We start from the raw sequence: 26,655 nt of genomic DNA, 5'->3' as shown, positions 1-26,655 counted from the left end.
GTTCACAGATGTGGCTCAGATCTGGCATTGCTGTGACTGTGGTGTAGGCCAGCAGCTACAGCTCCGATTCAATCCCTAGCCTGGGACTCTCCATATGCTGTAGGCACAGCCCTAAGAAGACAAAAAAAAAAAAAAAAGTAGGAGAAAAGCCTCAATCATGGGACCACCCCTGCCCCTAGAACCTCACCATAAAAACTAGCCTTCAGCCATCCAAACTAACATGTGCACATTTCATTCCCCCGAGCCATCTGGTACTAAGCCTTTGCCTCTCTTTGTCCTTTTATTCTCTGGGTATGACATTGTTAAGACTTAAAAAGTATTGGCTCCTTGGAATTCCCATCACGGCTCAGTGGTAATGCGCCCAACTGGTATCCATGAGGACGCGGATTCAATCCCTGGCCCCACTCAGTGGGTTAAGGATCCAGTGTTGCTATGAGCTATGGTGTAGGTCATGGATGTGGCTCAAATCCTGTGTTGCTGTGGCTGTGGCTGTGGCCAGCAGCTGCAGCTCCAATTCAACCCCTAGCTTAGGAACTTGCATATGCCACGGGTGCAGCCCTAAAAAGAAAAAAAAAAAAGTAATGGTTCCTCAGTGTATGTTTGCAGGAAGAAGGACAACTAAGTACCCCAACAGATGATTGGATAAAAAAAAATGTGGTATATCCACAGTCATCAAAACAGTGTGGTACTGGTATCAAAACAGACAGACAGACCAATGGAACAGAATAGAGAACCCGGAAATAAACCCTGACACCTATGGTCAATTAATCTTTGACAAGGGAGGCAAGAACATAAAATGGGAAAAAGAAAGTCTATTCAGCAAGCATTGCTGGGAAACCTGGACAGCTGCATGCAAAGCAATGAAACTAGAACACACCCTCACACCATGCACAAAAATAAACTCCAAATGGCTGAAAGACTTAAATATACGACAGGACACCATCAAACTCCTAGAAGAGAACATAGGCAAAACACTCTCTGACATCAACATCATGAATATTTTCTCAGGTCAGTCTCCCAAAGCAATAGAAATGAGAGCAAAAATAAACCCATGGGACCTCATCAAACTGAAAAGCTTTTGCACAGCAAAGGAAACCCAAAAGAAAACAAAAAGACAACTTACAGAATGGGAGAAAATAGTTTCAAATGATGCAACCGACAAGGGCTTAATCTCTAGAATATATAAACAACTTATACAACCCAACAGCAAAAAAAACCAATCAATCAATGGAAAAATGGGCAAAAGACCTGAATAGACATTTCTCCAAAGAAGATATACAGATGGCCAACAAACACATGAAAAAATGCTCAACATCGCTGGTTATAAGAGAAATGCAAATCAAAACTACCATGAGATATCACTTCACACTAGTCAGAATGGCCATCATTAATAAATCCACAAATAACAAGTGCTGGAGGGGCTGTGGAGAAAAGGGAACCCTCCTGCACTGTTGGTGGGAATGTAAACTGGTACAGCCACTATGGAGAACAGTTTGGAGATACCTTAGAAATCTATACATAGAACTTCCACATGACCCCGCAGTCCCGCTCTTGGGCATCTATCTGGACAAAACTCTACTTAAAAGAGACACGTGCACCCGCATGTTCATTGCAGCACTATTCACAATAGCCAGGACATGGAAACAACCCAAATGTCCATCGACAGATGATTGGATTCGGAAGAGGTGGTATATATACACAATGGAATACTACTCAGCCATAAAAAAGAATGACATAATGCCATTTGCAGCAACATGGATGGAGCTAGAGAATCTCATCCTGAGTGAAATGAGCCAGAAAGACAAAGACAAATACCATAGGATATCACTTATAACTGGAATCTAATATCCAGCACAAATGAACATCTCCTCAGAAAAGAAAATCATGGACTTGGAGAAGAGACTTGTGGCTGCCTGATGGGAGAGGGAGGGAGTGGGAGGGATCGGGAGCTTGGGCTTATCAGACACAACTTAGAATAGATTGACAAGGAGATCCTGCTGAATAGCATTGAGAACTTTGTCTAGATACTCATGTTGCAACAGAAGAAAGGCTGGGGGAAAAATGTAATTGTAATGTATACATGTAAGGATAACCTGACCCCCTTGCTGTACAGTGGGAAAATAAAAAAAAAAAAAAATGTGGTATATCCATATAACTGAATATTATTCATCCATAAAGAGGAATGAAGTTCTGATCCATACTGCAACATGGATGAACCTTGAAGACATACTAAACTGGAACAAGCCAGCACAGAAGGACAAAAGCTATATGATTCCACTTATATGTGGTATTTAGAATAGGCAAATTCATAAAAAGAAAGTGGATTAGAGATTCCCGGAGGGCTGGGGAAAGGGGGAGTAGGGAGTTAGGGCTATAAGATTTCTGTTTCGGGTAGTGAAAAAGTTTTAGAAATAGATAGTGGTGATGATTGCTCAGTAGTGTGAATGTAATCAAGGACCTTGAATTGAACATTTAAAAATGTGTTAAAATGGTAAGTTTTCTGTTATTTATTTATTGTCTTTTTAGGGCCGCACCCGCGGCATATGGAGATTCCCAGGCTAGGGATCTAATCGGAGATGTAGCTGGCCTACACCACAGCCACAGCAATGCAACTGCAACCCACACCACAGCTCACGGCAACACCAGATCACTGACCCACCAAGTGAGGCCAGGGATCACACCTGCAACCTCATGGTTCCTAGTCGGATTCATTTCTGCTGTACCATGTTGGGAACTCCCAGTTTTGCGTTATTTATATTTTACCACAATTTTTTAAAATAGGGGTTAAAAAGAAAATAAAAGAGGGGAAATGTATTTATTCTTCCAGTGTGGGTTGGAAGGAGAGGGAAAGGCAAGGAATTGGCTCATGCAGTTATGCCAACTGGCAAGTCTAAAATCTTCAGGGTAGGCCGGCAGGCTGCAGACCCAGAGAGCAGCTGCAGTTCAAGCTCAAAGGCAAGTCAGCTGGCAGAATTTCCTTATCCTCAAAGGATGTCAGGATTTTTTCTATTAAGATTCCAACTGATTGGATTAGACCAACCTCCTTTACAGAGGGCATTCTGCTTTACTCAAATCCACTGAGTTAAATGTAAATCTCATCTCATCCAAACACACCCTCACACAAACATCAGCATAATCTTTGACCAGCCAAGTTGACACATAAAATTAACTATCACATCTTTATCTTTTGCTTGTCCTCCACATGCACAAAAGTTTCTGACTATTCCAGACTGCAGGAAGTACTTTGAATATGTCATGCTTTTTCATGGCTCTGAGGTTTTACATATCCTTTTCCTTCTTTATGGAATATTCTTTTCATGCTTTTTCACCTGGGTAAACTCCTGCTCATTTTTCAAGGCCCAGATTACATATTACCTTCTCTGGAAAACTGCCCTAGGCCTACTTCCCACTCCAGTCTGAGTTAGATGTCCACCTCATGGCTTCAATCATAGAATTTACTGCATTGAATTATAACTATGTTTTTGTCTTTCTCTTCTGCTAGAACTGTAATGGCTGCAGCATCTAACTCAGTGCTTGGCAAGAGATGGCTGTTCAATAAGTGTTGAATGAAAGAGTGGACTTTTTTTTTTTTCCTGGGCTGAACCCAAGGCATATGGAAGTTCCCAGGCTAGGGGCTGAATCGGAGCTACAGCTGCCAGCCTGTACCACAGCCATAGCAACACCATATTTAAGCCGAGTCTGCGGCCTACATCACAGGTCATGGCAACACCAGATCCTAAACCCACTGAGTGGAGTCAGGGATTGAACCTGAATCCTCATGGATAATAGTCGAGTTTGTTACCACTGAGCCACAATGGGAACTCCACTGTTTTTTTTTTTAATGAAGCAAACTTTGTTAAGAACAAAATATAAGTAATATAAATAAATGGATTTACATGACTAATAACTCAAACAGGGGGCTTTATCCATTAAAATACTTTGAAGTCCTTAATAATATTTCAAGAATAATAAAACATTAGGGTGCGAAGTTTTTTGTTAATTAAGAGGATTTGTATATTTAGCTTCTCTCCTTCTGGCTCTGTTTCTGCTGCTAGGTCTCGTATATTTTTTTCTTCCTTCCTTTCTTTCTTTCTTTCTTTCTTTCTTTCTTTCTTTCTTTCTTTCTTTCTTTCTTTCTTCCTTCCTTCCTTCCTTCCTTCCTTCCTTTCTTACTTTCCTTTTTTTTTTTTGTCTATGGCATATATTCCCAGGCCAGGAATCAAACCTGCATCACAGCAGTGACCCAAGCCACTGCAGTGACAACATTAGATACTGAACCCATTGCACCACAAGAGAACTCCTCCCATATTTTCTTTAATATTAAATTCCTCAGGCATAACTAAAGCTGTTCCTTAATAATGTGTATCTTCTTTTCTTAAACCATTATCAACCAATTAGGAAGGGTGTGGAGATACGTATCTTTCAGCATCACCAGGATGAACTTCAGTTGATACTTTTCTGATGTGCTTCTCCCAGAACACATCTCCCAGTTTGACCCAGTCAAGTGAATCCCACCCACAAGACCACATCAGGCTTCCCTGGACTTGCTTAGGACAAGCTTATGAATCAGTAGCTATTTACCACCATCAGATCTTAAAAAAAAAAAAAAAAGAAAAAAAAAAGCCACACACACATTTTTAAAGATTCTTTCTACAAAAAGCAAATATATGTTTATTGTAGAAAATTGAGAAATGTGAGAAAGCAAAGAAAATAAAAACAGCTCATAATCCTATCACCTAGATATTACTACTGACCCTTCCAGGCCTTTTCTTATTTGTGAACATTTTTTCCCCCAAAATGGTATCAAACACAACATTCTATTTTATAACTTCCCCTTTACTTATCAGCACTGTAAACATTTTTCCATGTCATTAAATATTCTAAACATCATTTTAATGGCTTGTTAATATGGATCCAGTATTGGGTATGGAACACAACAGGTCAATCGTTAATTTCTGGTTTCTGAAAGCCGAAAGGCAAATGGGATGACCAGCTGCCATCAATCCTTTATGCATGGATAGATCCAATAACCATCACAGGAAAAGTCACATATGTGAAAACACACAGATAACGATGTTGAAGTTTTCCCACTGAATGTAAATGAGGAAATGGGTTTTGATGGCCTCAGGAAGACTGTGAAAGAATAAATAGGAGTTAAGTCAAGAGGACTCATGTATCCCTCTTTGTTCTCTGTTCAGACATCATCTATGGAGAGAAACCAACTGAGACTAATAGTGAAATAAAATGTGTCTTCATTCATTTTTTGTGTTTATTTAGAATCAATACGCTGTTTGGTTTTAAAAGGATTTGAAGCAACCATTCAATTAATGTTAAAAGAAAAATGAGACCACAGGAAATATCAACCACAGATGCTTCCAAGCACCTGAGAAATACTCTTTTGGGTTGTTTGGCCCTGAATGTGGCTCTAGATTCTCTAATCATAAAGATAGCTATGTTTATTTAGCCTATTTTTTGTGGCACATGCACTAAGAACTTTATCATTTAAAGGTCAAAACAACTCTATGAAGCAGGTATTATAATTTCCGTTTTATGTGTGAGGAAATGGGTTCTGAGAGATTGGGTAACTTGCCAGTTAGTGGGTGACACAAATAGTTGATAGTGGGGACAAGATTCAGGTCCAGATCTGCCTTCCCAAGCCCCTTCTTCAATACTACTCTGCAAAGTGTAACCATCTGTGGTAGGCAGAATAATCTCCCCCACCTCCCACCAAAATGTCCACACCCTAACTCCCAGAACATTACCTTATATGACAAAGGGGAACTAGGGTTGCAGATGGAATTAAGGCTGTTAGTCAACTGACCTTAAAATAGGGAGATCATCCGGGGTTATCTGGTTGGGCCCAGTGTGTAATCAAAAGGGTCCTTATAAGTGGGAGACAGAGACAGAAAAGTCAGAAATGTGACAACAGAAGTGAAGTCAGAGTGGTGCAATGTAAGGACTCAGCCTACTGTTGCTGGCAATGAAGACAGAAGGGAGTCAGGAGCCAAGGGATGTGGATAGTCTCTATAGGCTGGAAAAGGCAAGGAAATGGATTCTTCCCTAGAATGTCTAGAAAGGAAAACACTCTGCCAACACCGTTGCTTTAGCCCAGTGATAACTGAACTGGACCTCTGATTTATAGAACTGCAAGACAATAAATTAATGTTGTTTTAAGCCACCAAGTTTGTAGTGATTTGTTACAACAAACAGAAAACTCATAGACCATCATTCTATGAATGTCTAAAGATCAGGTTTGTATTCTTAAACAAAAGATCTGCACACTTAGTACAGGTATGGAAAAGAACTACCTGCATGCAAATCCATGATTTTCCCTAGAAAAGAATTTTTGATCTAGGAAAGTGTTGATCTAGAGAAGTGTTGGATGAGACTATGAAGTTTTGGGTCAAGTGACATGGACAAGATTATTTTAGGCTGAGATAGAATATGTTTGTTGGCTTTAAGAACCACATCCTTGGAGTTCCTGTCTTGGCTCAGCTGTAACAAACCCAATTAGTATGATGCAGGTTCAGCCCTGGCCTTGCTCAGTGGGTTAAGGATCTGGCATTGCCATAAACTATGGTGTAGGTCAAAGAAGTGGTTTGAATCCTGTATTGCTGTGGGCTGTAGTATAGGCCAGCAGCTACAGCTTCAGTCTGACCCTTAGCCTGGGATTTCCATATCCATATGCTGTGGTTGTGGCCCTAAAAAAAAAAAAAGAACCACATCTTTGCAGATCATCTAGGAAAAAAAGTGAATTGTAAAACATCTTTCAAGGGCTGGGTAAACTGCCTGGTTAGATGTAATTACCAATGCTGGACAATAGGTCTAACCAATACTCAAAAGCAGATCTGATCTTGACTTCTACTTCTGTCACTTTCTGCCTGTTCATATATCACATAACCTTTCTAAATCTCAGTTTCCTCATCTGTAAGATGAGCTGATATTACCAACTTGGAAAGATTACTAAAAAGGACTCAAGAAAAGATAGATCAAATGCATCTAGAATGATACTTGGCACATAGCAGGTGCCCAATAAATATTAGTTTGCTTCCTTCATGTTAGTCAAATACTGGAAGATTTTGTTAGTAGGATAGGAGAAATGCCTATTTTCCTCTCTGCTTTGTTTCTATAGCAAGAAAGATTACAAACAGTTTACAAATTAACTAGATTAGAAAAAATTTAGGAGTTCCCATAGGGGTGCAGCAGAAATGAATCCGACTAGGAGCCATGAGGTTGTGGATTTGATCCCTGGCCTCGCTCAGTGTGAGCTGTGGTGTAGGTCGCAGACGTGGCTCAGATCCGACATTGCTGTGGCTGTGGCGTAGACTGGCAGCTACAGCTCCAATTAGACTCCTAGCCTGGGAACCTCTATATGCCGTGGGAGGCAAAGGACAAAAAAGACCAAAAAAAAAAAAATAAAATAAATAAGTTTTAAAGGATAAAACCATGCATTTTACAAGATGTGCTTGGAGGCCCAGCTTGAAATCTGTTCCTCCAATGACTTTAGAGATTTCTGATTCCTTGTATTAATTATATCTCTTTCTGATTGAAGAAGCAAAAGTGATCCTTATTATCTATCACTAAACTCTGTCAAATACACAGATACAGTGTGTATTATACCATATGATATGCAGAACTGAATCCCATCAATCAAGGAACCTCTCCTGCTTATTCTGCTTTAAAAATATTGTTTTAATAGAGATGCCAATAAATCAGTAATATTTTGAAATTTATGAAAAAGTATTCGTTCACACATAATGCCAATAAAGTGAACCAAAGACTGAAGATAATGCTGGTGATCCCTTCCAATAGTCTTAAATTGCTATAAACTCTTCTTGATGAGACAGGATGGTGTACAACAGCAATTCATGGTTGACAATTTGCCTACATTTTGTTCCTATTGAAACAATAGTTATTGTTTCAGAAAAAGAGCCTACAATTTCTCAAGAAGGCTAGAATAGATTTTTGAAAGAATCAACCAGGTTTGTTTGGTAGTCTGGAGTGATAATAGCATAAGATTTTCATAAAGATGGGCAGACAGCACTGTGAGCTCATACTGAAGAAATACATCAGTTGTGGTAAATAAGAACTTACAGCTGCTAATTAGGACAGAACCTGAATAATTCCTTCAAGCCATCTTCTACTAGAAAACTTAAATTGTATGTGATTACTTAGTTCTCTGGAAATGCAACTATCAAGGCAAATTTGTTATAATTTCCTTATACAAGAGGAGAAGAAAATTACAGCTAAGAGACTTAGAGATGACATGAGGTGAGAGGAAAGATGGATATGGGGTTGGGGAGAGGTGGAGAGAAGTGGAAAGGTGCACCAAACAGGAGGCTTACAGCAAGTTTTAGCTGGAGACTCAGCTGACGGTTGTAGGGCAGAAAGTTAAGGAAAGGGATGGCCAGGGGTTACCAGCTGCGCAGAAGCTACTAGGAGCTAACGGCTGGCTGTGGGAGGGACAAAGCCTGAGAAAAAGGAAATAATTACAGAAGCATAAGCAGAAGGTAGGAAAGGGAAAAGTTGAAAAGGGGGAGGTAGGGATGAGAGTTATCAGTCTGTTTAGAGATTGGGCTAAATATTCTATCTTGCCATCAGCTTGGCAGCACTGGTGTGTTAGTTGCTGTTTAGGCAAAACTGAATTGAGAAGCCAGTCTCCTCTATACTCATTGGTGTCTAATAACTTTAGTAGACTCTAATGAGCCATGCATACCAGAAAAGGAAAAGGTTAACTGAAGTCAAAAGAAAACCTTATGTGGCAGTTTTCAAACGAACAGGTTGACTTGGCTTGTATGAGAGTGATGATGCTTAATTTGGAAAAGAGCAATTTCTGTTGTACTGTTTTAAAATCCATTCTGGCACACTGTCATGAATGTGTCAGCTGGCAGCTAAAAACTTGCTGGAATGCAAGTCTTTCACCACTTATAATTGACACTTTCCCTTCCAGGAAAGAGCCTTTCTAATCTCTCAAACAGTGGACTTATCAATTTGCATAAAACATGCCATTCTCAATAAACACATATTTATCATCTACCACTTACTTTACTAATCTTTTTTTTTTTTTTTTAAGCAGAATTAGCTTGCAGTGAATCAGTACCTTTAAATTCAACTGTGTCAGGTGAATCTGTTAGGGAAGCCATCACTAGAAGCGGGAGAGAAAGGAATAAAATGATTCTTTTTTGTTTTCATGGTCTTATTTATATGTATCTAAGTGGTAAAATCACCAATTAGGTTAGATGCTAATTAAAAGTAAAACCAATTACAGGGCTGTTCTGATAAGACTGGTAAAGTTGTACTTTTTGGTTTGTTTATTCTGGACCTAATTCTCATGAGAAAGGATCAAATAGCCCAGTTGAGTTCAAAGAAGCCTGCCAACCAGTCTTGCACCAGTTCCTGGACAAAAAAGGAACACCCAGAATCCACAGAGTCTACTACTCTCAAATCTCTCAAGCACTGTGTATACCACCTATACACATTTGCCTGTTCTTGCTGCCTTTTATCTATGAGAAAGCCAAACCTGAAATCACTCTTGAGGCCAAGACTTATGGAAATGCCAAATGAATTAGTTCAAAATTGTACACATTTGGTTTCATTTAATCATAACTGATTCTTCACACTATAGACACCACTCAATAAAATTACAACTCAGCCACATCCCCCATACATCACATTTCATTAAACTCCAATAATATGAAGCAATTGAAAAATGGTGACTAGATGCCATCTTATTTCAGACCAAAACATAAGTCAAATTTTAAATGAAACTTGACAACATCTGGTTGCTGAAGTGGCATACTTAGATTTATTAAAATTGTTTCACTCTTTAATGTCCGCTAGCGATTACACATAAATATATATCACTACTGCAAAGTTGAAAAGAGATTTTATAAAGCCCCATCATTGGCAGGGACAAGGTTTATGAAGGAAAAGCATAGTATAGTATAGCATAATCTATCTCATCAGGAGTTAATTTTACCAGCAGCATATACTAAAATTTAAAATGAACTGTTTGACCCAGCAGTTCCATTTCCAGGAATATAGCCCAAGGACACCACTAGTAAAGTAAATAAAGATGGCAAGCGGGGATATTCATCATGGCTTTTTTTACACAATGAAAAATTACAAATAACCTAACTGTCCTCAGTGAGGGACCTGTTAAATAAAAACATCAATGCATATGTATGTACATATATTGACATAAAAAAATCTTCATGTCATATTGCTAAGTAAAGAGTATAAAATGTGTGGGAGTTCCCATTGTGACTGGCATGTTAAGGACCATGCAAGTCTCTGCAAGAATGCAGGTTCAATCCCTGGCCTGGTTCAGTGGGTTAAGGATCCGGTGTTGCTGCAAGCTGCGGCATTGGTGGCAGATGCAGCTTGGATCTCGTGTTGCTGTGGCTGTGGCGTAGGCTGGCAGCTGCAGCTCCATTATGACCCCTAGCCCAGGACCTTCCATATGCCACTAGTGTGGCCTTAAAAGAAAAGAGTTTACTTGGTATGACTTTACATAAAACAATTTATATCTATACTTGTGGCAAAATTTCAATTATTCAGTACTTTCTTCTTTTTACTTTTTAGTTTAATTTCCCACGCAAACATGCATTTATTTTAAAATCAAGGGGAAAAAAAACTATTCTCATCAGAGGAAAAAAATTACTCCATATTTTAGTCAGACCAGAAGTCACCCAGGAAGCCAAATGTAGCGCTTACATTTCTGTGCCTTCTGTTGAAAGGAAAACTGCAGATAAACAAACCATTATTGGTTTTTATAGAGAGAAACAGGATAGATGTTGTCTAGAACCCAAACTAAAACAGAGGTGAAATACTACATAAAAGGAGGATGCCTTTATTATACATAGGGTTTGAAAGAATTAACTCACTATGCATGTGTGCATGTATTACTATATTTTCATGACTAACAAAAATGTGGATTCCAAATGGCAGCAAAGAATATAATTATCATTGGATTTTTCCTACGTTACCAGTCTATAAATCTCTGTGTTAATGCGGAAAAATCTGACCTGAACAGATGGACCTCACGCTGTTTTCTAAAACATGAACAGATTTCTGATCTTCTGGACCAGGAAATGAAGTCAGCACTAAAACTGCAGACACTATCATCCATCTCCTAGAATTTCAATTTAAGGAGTTGCTAATAAAAGCAATATTCTCTCTTTAGTAATACAGCACAGTGTCTTAATGGCATGTGCTCTTGATATAGTAACACAACATAGTAGAGATTTGTGGCAGTGGAGGTGCTGACTGACCGATCACTGAACAGCATCCATTTTGGAGAATCCCCTCACTGTGGTTCTTGGCAGGTGGCAGAATTTGGCTGCCTCCATCCTGCATATTCCAAGTTTCTCATGGAAGGCGCAGTCCTGAGGGCGGCCACTCTGTCTGGTTAAATCTTCATCTCATTAGCCCAGGGTCCCTTTTCCTTGAGCATCTTCACAGGAGCTTCTTCACAATAGATACCCTTGGACCTGAAGCCCAATAAAGGGCTCTTGGTCAAATAATTAGCAACTTTTAGAGTTTTTTTCCCCTGCTCCATCACTTTGTAGTTGTGTAACATAAGGCTATGGGGAGGCTGGTGGAGCCAGCAAGACTCAGTCTGAGGAGGAATCGGGGTCAAGGAGGTAGCCCATGAGGTCAAGATATTGTTTATAAAAGGAAGAATGAGGAATTCCCGTTGTGGCTCAGTGGAAGCGATTCTGACTAGTATCCATGAGGACACAGGTTCGATCCCTGGCCTCGCTCAGTGGGTTAAGGATCTGATGTTGCAGTGAGCTGTGGTGTAGGTCACAGATGCGGCTTGGATCTGGCATTGCTGTGGCTGTGGCATAGGCTGGCAGCTGCAGCTCTGATTCAACCCCAGCCCGGGAACTTCCATGTGCTGCAGGTGTGGCCCTAAAAAGCAAAAAAAAAAAAAAAAAAAAGTGTGAAGACTAGAATGAACACTATGATGTTGGAATGCAGGAAGTGAAATGGAAATTTAAGTTCAACCCACAGAATGCGAGAAAATATTTGCAAATGAAGCAAGTGACAAAGGATTAATCTCCAAAATATACAAACACCTCCCACAGCTCAAAAAAAAAAAAAAATCAAAAATGGGCAGAAGATCTAAACAGACAATTCTTCAAAGAAGACATACGGATGGCCAAAAAACACATGAAAAGATGCTCAACAGCACTCATCATTAGAGAAATGCAAATCAAAACCACTATGAGGTACCACCTTACACCAGCCAGAATGGCCATCATCAAAAAGTCTACAAATAATAAATGCTGGAGAGGGTATGGAGAAAAAGGAATCCTCTTACACTATTGGTGGGAATGTACATTGATGCAACCACTATGGAAAACAGTATGGAGGTTTCTCAAAAAACTAAAAATAGAACTACGATACAACCCAGCAATCCCACTCCTGGGCCTCTATCCAGTGAAAACCATAAATTGAAAAGATACATGTCCCCCAGTGTTCACTGCAGCACTATCTACAACAGCCAAGACATGGAGGCAATTTAAATGTCCATCAACAGAGAAATGTATAAAGGAGATGTGATATATATATACATACATACACACACAATGGAAAAAAAAAAGAATGAAGTCATGTCATTTGCCACAACACAGGTGGAGTGGAACCAGAAACTATCACACTAAGTTAGTCAGACCGTGAAATATAAACATTATATGATATCACCTATATGTGGAATATAAAAAAAAAGAATATAAATGAACTTATTTGCAGAACAGAAATAGAATCACAGACTTTTAAAAACTATGGTTACCAAAGGAGATGGGAGTGGGAATGGGCTGGGAATTTGGAACTGGCATATGCACATGAAGTATATGGAACGACTGACCAACAGGGACATGCTGTGTGGCACAGAGAACTCTGCCTAGTATTCTGTGATCATCTGTGTGGGAAAAGAATCTGAGAGAGAATGAATATATACATCTGCATGACTGGGTCACTTTGTTGTACAGCAGAAATTATCACAATCATGTAAACTATACTTCAATATAAAGTATAAAAAAGGAAAAAAGTAAAAGAGTGAAGACTAGAATGAACACTGTGATGTTGGCATGCAGTTAAAGATATTGGAGTAAACATTTTAATATAAATAGGTGAATAGATATAGAAATAAAATTGATGCATTGTGTATAGGTGCTCATGTGTTTCCTGGTTCTTTCTACTAAGATGTTCCTAAAGTGATGATACTCTAGTACCAGTGACCACACCTAGCACCCAGACCTTGCATTCTCTACTAAAAGGAAGCAGGGCGCTTTGGAAAAATAGTTTTTTTAAATCACTGAAGTTGCTAGGGCAGGAAAAGTACAAGATGAGCCTAAAATATCTTACACTAGAAAGTACTCTGATAATAATAGAGATTTCAAAAACAAGAAATAGCTCGAATGGGATTCGAATGGCCAAATCTGTAATAATTTCAGCATCAAAGTCAATAATGATGGTAATGGGTTATAATCACAACTTATGTAAATGAATAAACAAATAATTAAAGATAAAACTCTCCCTTACAATAGAATACCAACTAGTAAATGTTAAACAAATGTTGGAATTGGAAAAATTGCCATTTGGCAATCATCATAGTAATAATAGTATATTTAAGCAAGAGTCATTATAAAATAAGTCATTGAAAGTTTGTTGAAAAATGGGATGTTTACATGGTCTCAAAGTATCTCCCCACAAAATGTTTATTAATCACAAAGAGAAAAATAACAACTTTACAGAAGTTATCACCTTAACCAACTCAAAGTTTACATCACCAGCAAAAAGACAAATCAATATTGTATCTTAATAAGATCCACTGAAAAGAATGCATTATCATCTCTATCATTTTTCTGCCAAAAATGTATAACTATGCCAAAAATGCATAACTCGCACCAGACAAATCTAAATGAAAAACATTCTACAAACTTAATGGCCTGAACTTTCAAAAATGTCAAGGTCACTAAAGACAAGAAATGAGACATAACAACTAAACGCAATTCATAATGCTGGATTTGATTCTAGGTGAGAAATAAATATTTTTCCAAAGAGTAAATTATTGGGGCAAATGGCAAATATTGAATGAGGTCTGTGGATTCAATGGCAGAATTATATCAGTGTTAAGTTCCTCATTTGGGTGACAATTCTGTGGTTATGCAGGAGAGCCTTGTCTTTAAGGAAGACACTTAAGTATTTAGGGGTAACTATGCATTGTATCTGCAACTTACTTTCAACTAGTTCAGAAAAATAGGGAAAGTATGAATGAATGACAAAGCAAACATTGTAAAATACTTATAATTGGATAATTTGGAGTGAAGGATATATGAAAATTACTTCACCTCAAGAGTCTTTTGGACTGTGTTCAACTTTACTATAAGCTTGAAATTATTTCTAAGTAAAATATAAAAAATATACGGGGGAAAATAGAATCTACCGAGAGTTTTGGGGGAAAGAACACAAGTTAATACGTGTGAGGTCCTTAAAAATGAGCTAGGTAGATAGTAAATGCTAAATAAACATCAGCAATGATGGTGGTAGTAGTAATGAAGTCCTAAACTTTATGCCACAACTCACTGAAGCAGTACAAGTTGACTCTGGCTCATTTACTTGTTTTCTCTTTTTAGATTTAATTTAGAAATTGAAGTAATATTTATTTGCATTCAAGATGCTAACATTATTAAACTTGTTTTTTGTTGTTTAAGCACATGGTGTTCATGTAGACTGATATTTTTTAAACTGTCATCCTCAAGAAAAAAAGATGTTAGTAATAGGTATTAAATCAAGTTTTTGAAAAGTCATTTTCATCTTTCATTAACTTAGGCAATAGGGTGGTAATGAATTATATAATATGTACATATACAGATCTATATATTTTTTATATATTCAATATATACAATATATTCAATGTATATATTTAATAAGGGTAATCATATACAATATTATAATAATATACTTAGAATTAAAGACCATGGGAGTTGAAAAAGACTTTGGGAGACATCTACTCCAATTCCTTTGAAAGTAACTATAGCCTCTACATCATCCCCAACAAATATTATAGTTTCTGTTTGAACCTACAATGACAGAAAACTTATTCCTTCTCAAGGCAGCCACCTGGAGAGTCATTATGATTATTAGAAAATTATTGGGTTTTTTTTTTTTTTTGGCATATGGAAGTCCTCAGTCTAGGGGTTGAATCAGAGCTGTAGATGCCAGTCTACGCCACAGCCACAGCAACACGGGATCCAAGCCACGTCTGTGACGTACACCACAGTTCACACCATCAGATCCTTAACCCACTGAGGGAGGCCAGGGATCAAACCCTCAACCTGACGGACACTAGTCAGATTTGTTTCGCTAAGCCACAATGTGAACTCCTGAAAATTATTTAACATTGAGTCAAGGAGTTCCATTGTGGCACAATGGGTTAAGGATCCAGTGTTGTCACTGCAACAGCTATGAAGTTGCTCTGAAGGAGTTTGCTCCCTGGCCTGGGAATTTCCACGTGCCACGGGTGTGGGGAAAAAAAAAAATAAAAAAAAAACAACAAAAAAAACCTGTTGAGTCAAAATATATATATATATATATATATATATATATATATATATATATATATTTCCAGAGGCTGTTCCTATGAATTTTCTCAGGGGTCACTAATTAATTCCTTGTTCCACATGACATTTTAGTATCAGGAAATACTATTTCCTACCCTCCCCATGCCAGGTCCCCATCATGAGTTTTCTCTTTTCCAAACTGAAAATCTCATTTTTTTGTTATTCCATGTATCACCTGTGGTTTTCAGTCCTCTCACCATCTTAACCACTCTTCCCTGAACATATACCAGTATCTATGATATCTCCTATTCAGGAGGTCCTGTTTCTATGAGGACTGCCTGAGATCACACCCACTATTCTGATGGCCTCATGCATTTACGTTTATTCCTTCATTCCTTCAATATTTACTGTGTGACTATGATGTGGAAGGTGCTGTGCTAAGACATTATGAGAGATAAAATTAAGAAACTATATGCTTTATCTTAAAGAACTTACATGTTCATTTGGGAGAAAAGTACCACAAAACAGACACAGTGCTATGCACTTTAAAGGAAAGAAATTATACAATTAAATATGTGTTTGCTTTAACATCAGAGTACTAGACAACAAAGCAAAAGTAATCAAAATTTCAGACTAGACCTATTTTGTTTTGGGATAGAATGAGAACGTGTAAAAAGCAGCAGGTTGGGATTTAAGCAACATTAAGAGAGAAACTTCCAGATTAAGAGAATTACACACAGATTCAGAAGACAAAAAGGGTTTATAATTTTCACCCTTAAAAGCTCTGACAATGGGATCAATAATCACTTGTCCAAAGTGATTTACACACAATGTTATAAAGAGGCAAAAAAATTAGACTAGACTGTATACACCAGGCTTATACCAAGTGCTTTACCTGTATTATTTTATTTAATGCCAAAACAACTGCATCAGGGTAGGCACTAATATTAGTCCCTCTTTAAAAAAAAAAAAAAAATTAAGTGAAGATCAGCAGCTTCAGTGACTTGCCCAAGCTTAAAATGGTGCTTACTACGGCAGCCAGGCTTCCAATCCAGGCTGTTACCTTCCAACCTACCTTGAGGCCATCAACTACTTACTGCCCAACAAACAGTATCTGGCTTCCACTCACATCCCTTCAATCTTTCCCAGTGGACTACTTGGAAAAGCCTCTTACTGAATAATCTCTTCCTCCTCCGGGTTCAAGAACACTTCCTACAGGGCCCTGCTATAGTCCTTGACAAAAGGTATCACAGTGAACTGTGGATGTAACACTAACCTCTGATAAAGTGTTACTGCTCCAAGAACAAGAGATTACATCCTTATCTTCTTGGTAACCCCAAGCCGTAGGGCAGTGCCAGACTCAACAAATGCTAAGAAAATGAATCTTTTGGCATACTTGGCTCACTCAGGAGAAAGTCACCACTTTAACCACAGATTTCTAATATTGGGTCTAATTAAACTGCAGTACAGATCTTCAGTTGCCACAATTCTGCAACCTAACTCTATCTTCTACCTCTTAACTCTAAATTAAGGGAGTCTCAGAACTAATATGAGTATCTGGCTTTAGTCTATCACCACCCTCAGCAACATTACTCACCTTTAGGATCCTCACCCACATTTAGAACAATGGCTTAGCCAGAGTTACACAGAGACCAGAGGCAAAATAAATGGAAAATTAAATTAACTGGTGTTCCCATTCTGGCTCAGTGGATTAAGGACCCAGTTTTGTCTCTGTGAGGATACTGTTTTGATCACTGGTCTGGGTTGCTGCTCTGGAATCTACATTCAGTCCCTGACCTGGGAACTTCTACATGCCACAGATGTGCCCAAAAAAAGGGAAAAGAGATAAAAAGCAAGTGATTTTGATAATTCAGGAAATGATTAAATGAACTTTAATAAAGATGACAGGCATGTGGATTGAGTTCATATGTAATTATAACTATGAAAAAGTGTTAAGTGCACATAAAAGTATTATATATGCCTACTAATCAGGTATAATTCTACTATAGCAATGACTATAAGAGAAACCATAGTGGGGGTTCCCTGGTGGTCTAATAGTTAGGACTTGTTGCTTTCACCACTGCAGCCTGGGGTTCAGTCCTTGGTCTGGGAACTGAGGTCCCACATCAAGCTGCTGAATGCTATGGCCAAAAACAAACAAACAAACAAACAAAAGCCAGAGCAAAGTATTTGACATGTAAAATGTTACATAAGGGCAAAAAAAATTTTTTTTTTGGTCTTTTTGCCCTTTTCTAGAGCCGCACCTGCGGCATATGGAGGTTCCCAGGCTAGGGGTCCAATCGGAGCTGTAGCCACCAGCCTATGCCAGAGCACAGCAACGCGGGATCTGAGCCATGTCTGCGACCTACACCACAGCCCATGGCAACGCTGGATCCTTAACCCACTGAGCAAGGCCAGGGATTGAACCTGCAACCTCATGGTTCCTAGTCAGATTCTTTAACCACTGAGCCACAACAGGAACTCCAAGGGCCAAATTTTTAAATGTATATTAATATTTATAAGACAAAACAAAGTTTTGTTCCACAAAAGAAAAAAAAATCCTCAGTGATCTTAGCTCATCTCTGGCATTTCCCTACCAGGTAAATGGGTATTATCTGTGTCCAGACTAGAAGGTAGACGGACAAAGAGTAAGAAAGGAGAGGCACTGGAGTGATTATCATTCTCTTTCCCACATTCAAGCCAGTGGTCAGCAGACAGTGACTTTTAAAGCAACACTTTGGTTACTTAGAGAATCTATTGTTAAGGGCAGATTAACAACAACAACAAAAAAGTGTGATTGAGAAGGGTACTGTGCCTGATTTTATAATCAAAATAATCCAAGAGAAACATGAAGTAAGAAGGATATAGCAGTGTCCCATAGCATCCTGGAACTGCAACTTATCAGAGAGTTTAAGAATATCACCAATGAATGTAAACTGGTATAGCCACTATGGAAAATAGTTATGAAGTTCCCCAAAAAACTAAAAATAGAGTTGCCACATGATCTAGCAATTCCACTTCTGGGCCTATATCTGGACGAAACTATAATTCAAAAAGATACATGCATCCCATCTTAATAGTGGCACTATTCACAATAGCCAAGATATGGAAACAACCTAAATGTCCATTGACAGAAGAATGGATAAAGAAAATGTGGTACACATACACAATGGGGTATTACTTAGCCATAAAAAAGAATGAAATAATGCCATTTGCAGCAACATGGGTGAACCCAGAGATTATCATATTAAGCAGTCAGTTAAAAAGAGAAAAATAGGAAGTTCCCATTGTGCTCAGTGGCAATGAACTCGACTAGTATCCATAAGGACACAACTTCCATCCCTGGCCTCACTCAGTGAGTTAAAGATCTGGTTTGCCATGAGCTGCAATGTAGCCTGCATGTGCAGCTCAGATCTGGTGTTGCTATAGTGTAGGCCAGCAGCTACAACTCTGATTCAACCCCTAGCCTGGGAACTTCCATATGCTGTGGGTGCAGCCCAAAAAAAAGACAAAAAAAAAAAAGAGAAGGACAAATACCATATGATATCACTTATATGTAGAATCTAAAATATGGGAATTTCCCGTCATGGCTCAGTGGTTAACAAATCTAACTAGGAACCATGAGGTTTCGGGTTCAATTCCTGGCCTTGCTCAGTGGGTTAAGGATCCAGCGTTGCCGTGGGCTGTGGTGTAGGCCGCAGACGTGGCTCGGATCCCGAATTGCTGTGGCTGTGGCATAGGCCGGCGGCCATAGCTCCGATTGGACCCCTAGCCTGGGAACCTCCGTATGCCGCAGGTGCGGCCCTAGAAAAGGCAAAAATAAAAATAAAAATTAAAAAAATTAACGTATGTGAAAAATAGATATGATTCTATTTATGATACACCAAATTTAAGATGCAATCTTTCACATTTCTAATCTTTAAGATGAAAATCTTTGTGATTGACATCTTACATTCAATGAAATATGTGCTTATTCATGAAATCATAACCTTTAAGTACTTATTTACAAACTAATATTCATGGCTACCTGTGGAGACTGGCTTACTAGAGGACTTTAATTTTCTGCTCTGGTGTTGGTGACTTTTGTTTGTTTTTTTTCATCTTTTTTATTTAGGGCCACAGGTGCAGCATGTGGAAGTTCCCAACCTAGGGGTCAAATCAGAGCTACAGCTGCTGGTGTGTGCCACTGCCACAGCAATGAGGGATCCAATGCCATAACTCACAGCAACACCAGATCTTTAACCCACTGAGCAGGGCCAGGGATCGAACACAAATCCTCATGGATACTAGTTGGGTTCATTTCTGCTGAGCCACGATGGGAACCCCAAGTTTCATTTTCTTAACAATAAGCTACATTTAGATGTTTATTCTATAAAAACAATAAAATGATTCCCATTTGGCTGTTCTAAAATGTTTTTAAACCCCGGGATGAAAATAATGCAGAATAGTGTGACACCCAATAACCATTCTTTTGTTTTTTTGGAAAAAGTTCTTTTGATCCATAACAGTTGCCAAAAAGTAGTGTTTGGGTTTTGTTTTTTTTAAGTCATTTGGCCAACCTTATATGTATGCACATTCTTATGAACCTCAGCGACATGAATTCCTAATTTGGCTAAAAAGTGGACTTTGTCATATTTTCTCTCGTCTACAAAAAAATAGTCTAAAGAATAGCTCCTTTTTTATTTTTATTTTTTTTAATTTTTTTGGCCGCCCCGCAGCATATGGAGTTCCTAACCAGGGATCAGATCCAAGTTGCACTTATGACCTACACTACAGCTGGAGCAACGCTGCCAGATCCTTTAACCCACTGTGCCAACAGAGGATTGAAACTGCGTTCTGGTACTGTAGAGACACCACCATCCCATTGCACTATAGTGGGAAATCCAAACAGCTCCTTTTTTAAAAAACTGCATAGTAACAGTTAAAAAATACTAGCGACTAAACAGCATTTAAAGTAAAAACACTTTCATTACATATTTAGAAATTAAACATACCACATTAAAGGGTTCAAACTGAGTTAACATGTTACTCTTCATAGAAGACAATCCTATGTACATGTGGGTTGAAAATAAGTAATTACTTCTGACAAACCCATCTTAAGTATAATTTTACATTTAGTAATGAAAGGAATTTAACTAAAAAGGGAAGTGGAAGTATAAAGCTAAAATTTTAAATGTAATCTTTTTCATAAAATCATAAAATATGGTAGATTATCTTTATTACAGAAGAATGAAAAACTGATGTAAATGTCAGAAATTATAAAGAGAAAAAGATCTTTGGCTACATAAAATATGAAAATTTCTATACAGCAGAAAATATCTTAAAGTTTAAATATTAAAATCAAGAAAAAATTGAAACATATGTAACAAAGTCTCTAGTATACGAAGAGCTCTTACAAATGAGAAAAAAAAAGGATATAAGCACATACAACAAAAATAAGGATATGAGCTGGAAACAGACAAAACAAAATAAGTATGAAAAATAAATATATAAAAAGTGCTCTTTACTGCCTCTCTAGTTGGAAAATAACCTTATTTTGGTAATTGTGTGGGGATACTGACTTTCCAATTCAGTGTTTATACTAGTATATATTGATACACATTTGCTGTAGCACAATCTAGAAACAGTGTTCTTCCAACAAATATTTTATAAATAGACATATATCTGGCACTGTTTTAGATGCTAAGAACATAGTAAAGAATAAAAGACAGGAGAGAAGACAGGAAATAGCTGAAGAAGTAAGTAAACAATGTATGAAAAAAATAAAATGTACATATCCATTGAACCATCAATTTCACTTCTAGGAATTTTTTCTAAGAATATAATCAAATAAGTGCACAAAAGTTTGTTCAGAGATCTTATTTGCAAAACTGTCTAATAACAGCAAAAACTGGAAAAAATATGCATTATTATGAGACTGTTTAAATAAATTATGTCTGCCCACATAGTTCAGTGCTACACAAGACAATAATGATGACCTAGTTTTATACGTACTGGTCTGAAAAACAGACATCAATGATATGTAGTGAAAATGCAATCAACAGAAGATTGGTCCATTTAAAATGCCTATGTGTTCATCTAAAAGAAAGTCTGTTTAAGTATGGAGGTTCCTTAAAAAGCTAAAAAATACAACCACCATAAGATCCAAAAATCCCACACCTGCGTATATATCCAGAAAAGATTGAGGTGCCCAATGTTTACCGTGGCACTATTTACAATATCCAAGACGTGGAAGCAACCTAAACGTCCACTGACAGATGTACAAAGATGTCATATATATATATATATATATATATATATATATATATATATATATATATATATATATATAATGGAATATTACTCAGCCATAAAAAAGAATGAATTAATGCCATTTGCAGTAATATGGATGGACCTAGAGATGATCATACTAAGTCAAGAAAGTCAGAGAAAGACAAATATTATATGATATAAGTTATATGTGGTTCAAAAAACACTACAAATGAACTTATTTACAAACCAGAAACAGACTTACAGACATAGCAACAAACTTATGGTTACCAAAAGTAAAGTGGGGGAGGGATAAATTGGGAGTATGGGATTAAGAGAGGCACACTACCATATATAAAATAGATAAACTATACAGCACATGAAACTATATTCAGTATCTTGTAATAAGCTATAATGGAAAAGAATTTTTAAAAGAATACCACTGTGCTGTACTCCTGAAACTAACAGAATACAGTGATATTTTTCAATTTTTAAAAGATCTGTTTACAATGGTTTTTTCTGGTTTTATGTTTTTTTGTCTATCACCTAAATTTCTTACAATGAGGTGCATTTTATGAGAGAAAAACCATAGGTACCCAATGTTTTGAAAAATATATATGTAACCTTTACAGAGTTCACAAACCATATCCCACCAGTATATTTGAAATATTCAGCATTATGATACATCTTATATTTTCTTTAGATTGTAACTTTTCATGAGACTATTTTTCAATATTAAACTTTTCATTAATTCTTTTTGTTTAAACTTCCTTTAGGAAGATCTCTTTCGTGTCAATATCAATTTTACATCTTTCTGGGCTATCTTTGTTCTTGAATTAAAATAGTTATAAATACTTAATTGCTCAGCAAAATACAAAACACTTTAATTCACACGTTCTGTGACTTGTGAACAGATGATTATGAAGGTTAATAGTTCTGCAGAGTTCAGAAACACTAAAGATGTCAAAAAAAAAAGTGGATTACAAAAAGCTCTGGGAAAATTTGTGACATAGTGTATCGTGGCATTGAAAATGGATGAGTGTATTTACATGTGTGTAATGTTTGGGTGCATACACACATAATGCATCCTAGATATGCTATGCATATCATATGTGAAGCATATGTTTATGCTCGCCATGTGTTCTTGCATGTAGGTTTTCAAACCAGTTATGCATATGCTTTATCTGCACCCCCGGGGCTAGCCACATTTGCCTTCATGTTATCTTCAGGAAACCAGCATCAACCCATCTGTAGAGAGTTTCGATGTCGAGCCAGGTAGCCGGCGTCACTCTGGCCAACAGTGTTGGAGTCGGCTATTTCTGGTGCAGAGTAGAACCGAAAGGCAGGCCGCCGCCCGAGAAGAAAACCGAGGAAGACACTAGAGGCACTTCAGCACCACGGACACGGGCAACCCCTTCGAGCGGTACAGCCAGTGACTGCCCCTTCCCCAGTGCCCCCAGGCCTGTCTGTCCAGTGCGTCACTATCTCCTGGCCCTCAATCGTCAGTTAGTCGCCAGCTTTCCATCCCGCTCCTCTCCAAGCCGTGCAAAAAACCAGGACTGAGATGTGGGTCTGCGCAGCGCCCCCACCCATCCCAACACAAGTCTCTTTCCTGCTGGCTCCGGCCACCGGCGACCCTTCCATCTCTTCTCCCAAAAGGGGCAAAACGGGCGCACGTGGCCTAGAAATCCTACGGTCCAGGGGTGGGTCAGGGAGGGGTCTTGTTTTTCTCCCCCGGAGGGGGCGGGGGCGGGGCTGAGTGGACTTGTCCTGCTCCTCCAGCCGCCACACGGCCGCGGCCTGGCCCTTCCTCCCTCTCCTTGCGTCGCCTTTCGCTGGGGAAAGGGTTCTCCAAATCGTCTATTCTCCACGAAAATCTCAACCCATATAGACTGGAGTCCAAGAGTCTGAGACAGACAACAGAGTAAAGGAAAATACTGATTCTTGGCCATATTTCTAAAACCAGCCAGCATTCTTAAAAGTTCGTATTTGAAATTGATCCCATGGCGTCATAAGACTCACCCCTGTTTGGGTGGGCTCCTGGGCGAGAGGAAAGCAATAGCCCTCGACCTTTTTTTTAGAGAAGCTGGAGAAGGACCCATACACGCGACGGTGGCAGGAAGGAGGGGCCCCCGCAGAAGCCACGGCTAATGCTGACCTTACCGAACCCGGGTCTAGGTTCTCCAAGAGAGCAGTGCAGGGAAGTGGGGCACTCACCGCCTCTCAGACGTCCAGCAGAGCCCCCCGCCCCGCCACCGCGAAGGTGTGTGAAGGGGGCGGGGCGCTTTGCCCAGGACCCGGCCCAAGGCAAAAAAGAGGGATTTGGCCTCTTGGGTACCTCGGCTAAAAGGCGGGGGGTCGGCGTAAGTTCCCACTCCTTCCGGCTGGGGCTGCCGGGCAGACAGGGTCAAGGTCCCAGTCCGCTGCTGCCGACCGGCTGCCAGGGCCCGGTTACCTGCGTGCCACGGCGAGGAAGGCGCGCCCGGTGCTTCGCCGGGGCTGCCGGCTGCCGCGCACCCAGTCCAGGTTCTGAGGCCGCAGAGGCGGCCGAGAGCTTTGCCAAGAACACCGCGGCTGGTGCGGCTGCGGCCGCCTGGAGGGGCAGGGAGAGGGGCGCCGCCGGCGTGGACACTGCGCCTGCGCTTTCCGCTGCTTCCCCCGCCCCCCACCGGCAGATGCCCGTGCGAAAGGCCGCGGGGGGCGCCCCGGATTTGTGTTTGGACTGAGGGACTCGCTCTACCCGCGCGGTGGGAGGGCCCAGGCGTGGGGAAACTGCCTGTCCGACCGCTTTGGTCTACACTCTTAGACCTGGTTTGAAGCAATCGCTGGCCAGCCAGAGTGACATGGTTTCTTGGAAGGGGGCAGGGAGAGGATATCAGTCCATTTAGACCCGTCTGTTTGCATGTAAAAGTCGCAAATCGATTCCTTGATATTTAAAATACGTCTAGCATCAATAAATTGTGGTCCAGAAAGCTCTTCCGGCATCCTCCGCTCCAGCTGACATTTTACCTGTGAGATCTCTGAGGCGAAGGTCTTGGCGCTGTAGAGCTGGTCCCTGAACCCCCGGGAATACCCCACATTCCCGTGCTGAATGAATACAGCTGTTTGCAAACAGACCTGGGTATCAAAGCAAAGGACTAGACTGGTCATGAGGACAGGCAGGAAGACCATTACCGTAGGCCAGGCAAGAGAGGGTGAGGCCTGAACCAAGGTGCGTAGTGGGAAACGATAGGAAGTGACTACTGGTTTTTCCTCTGTCCTTTCAGATCCACTCACCACCCTGCTCTGTGACTCAGAGCTGATCTTTATGATATTTAGGACCTATCTCCTACATCCTCAGAGGGCCATTCTGTTGGCACTGCCTATATTCTTTATCTAAAGGCCATCATTCCAATCCTGTGGCCCTCTCCTACAGTTCTTTCTCAGTTCTGTTTACTGCTTGCTGCTCTTGCCCCTGAAGGCTTGGGGCTGGTAATGGCTCCCAGAGGTTTACTTTAACCCTGCCCTCACCTTTTTAAATAGTCCCTTCATTAAATTCTCAACTATCCCCTAAATGTGCCATGCCATCTTTATCCTACCATTCTTTTCCTACCATTCCAGGACACTATAATAGATTTTACTTCATTGTTGTTGGGAAAATTCATAAGAAAAAAATATATATATAAGAAAGATGGGGGTTTTAAAAGATGAGATGTCTCCCAGAGTCATCATTATAGTTCACAGGCTCCAGGCAGCCATCATGATAGGTGGTCTCCCCACTGAGTTCCCCCACCTGAGAGCATTAAAGACAGTTTAAGCAGATCCAAGAATGAGATTCAGACTACTCATAACCAATGTGTTCACAAAAGAGCTGGGGATCATCTCAGTGTCCAGCATAATAGAACTTCTGGATGCCTCTTGATGTGAAGAGACCATCTAGATCTTTATGGAGCAAGTGCTGGTGCTTTCCCCCAACTGCAGCTGGGCTGCTTTTGAATGAGTCAGTATTCTTAGGACACTTAAGAGTCCTGGGCACAGTGTCTGAAAAAATGTGTTTATGAAGGAGCTGCTGAGAGAGGCAGTTGTTGATGAGAGTCTCAGGCTGTTTATGTAGAAAACCCAAAGAATGTTCCCAAAGAGGGAGGAAATGAGAGGCAATAGAATGAGTTATGATTGTCCATTGCACTCCATATCAGCTGGATCTGAATCCTGGTCCTGACCATTTCTCTGTCTTGTAAAAACAATCAAACTGGTTTAACTAGTTTAATTCTTTCCCCATCCATCCCCTCTCCCCTTCAAAAAACACACAGGCAAAACCAAACAAAACATTGAGGCACTATCCTGACAAAACTTACCCAAAGGGAACCCCAGGAATAGCTGTTTGCAAACAGAACTAACGTCCACTATTTGTACTGAATACAAATGAGACCAGAACAGAAAATTTAAGATGTATTTTCAGTCTTTCACCATTTTGAAGAGGAGGGACCTTTTGTTGTTCAGAAGGCAGCCTGGGCATTAATTGCCCTGATCTAGGTAAGGAGTAGAGGTATAGAAGACAAAGGAGCCTCAGAAGTCTTGACTAATCCACAAAGCTCAGCTAGATTTTATGTTTCTCTTGAAGGAAGTGGGGGAGGAAGAAAGCCAGAAAAGTTTTGAGGTCAGGAGTGAGAAAAAGGAAGATATGGAGTGATCTGAGCTTAAGAGAGGTTTCTGGGAGTTTTGAGAGAGTGAGATTAGGAATTCAGCACAGCTGTTATTCTGAATGGTACTCAGAGTATGGTACTCTCAGTATCTCAGAGATACTTGGAAAAAGGAAAAAGGATTTTCAGATGTTTTGTTATGTATAATAAGTGGA

At 39.5% G+C, this 26,655-nt stretch overlaps 1 protein-coding gene across 2 annotated transcripts in view; it reads right to left on the bottom strand.

Annotated features, from left to right (window-relative positions):
* SLC35G2 (solute carrier family 35 member G2) overlaps nucleotides 1-24,436 on the bottom strand; it is a 34,867-nt gene extending 10,431 nt beyond the window's left edge. Inside the window, exon 1 of one of the 2 annotated variants that reach the window (XM_047783008.1) lies at nucleotides 24,277-24,436. The gene's annotated coding sequence lies outside the window, so the exon portion shown is untranslated. The other variant, XM_047783016.1, reaches the window with a different exon arrangement.
* Nucleotides 24,437-26,655: the final 2,219 nt, after the last annotated feature.

Source organism: Phacochoerus africanus, chromosome 1, assembly GCF_016906955.1.
Source record: "Phacochoerus africanus isolate WHEZ1 chromosome 1, ROS_Pafr_v1, whole genome shotgun sequence".
Lineage (NCBI taxonomy): Eukaryota > Metazoa > Chordata > Mammalia > Artiodactyla > Suidae > Phacochoerus > Phacochoerus africanus.
Note: the sequence above shows the minus strand (reverse complement) of the source record. Positions and strands in the feature narration are given on the sequence as shown.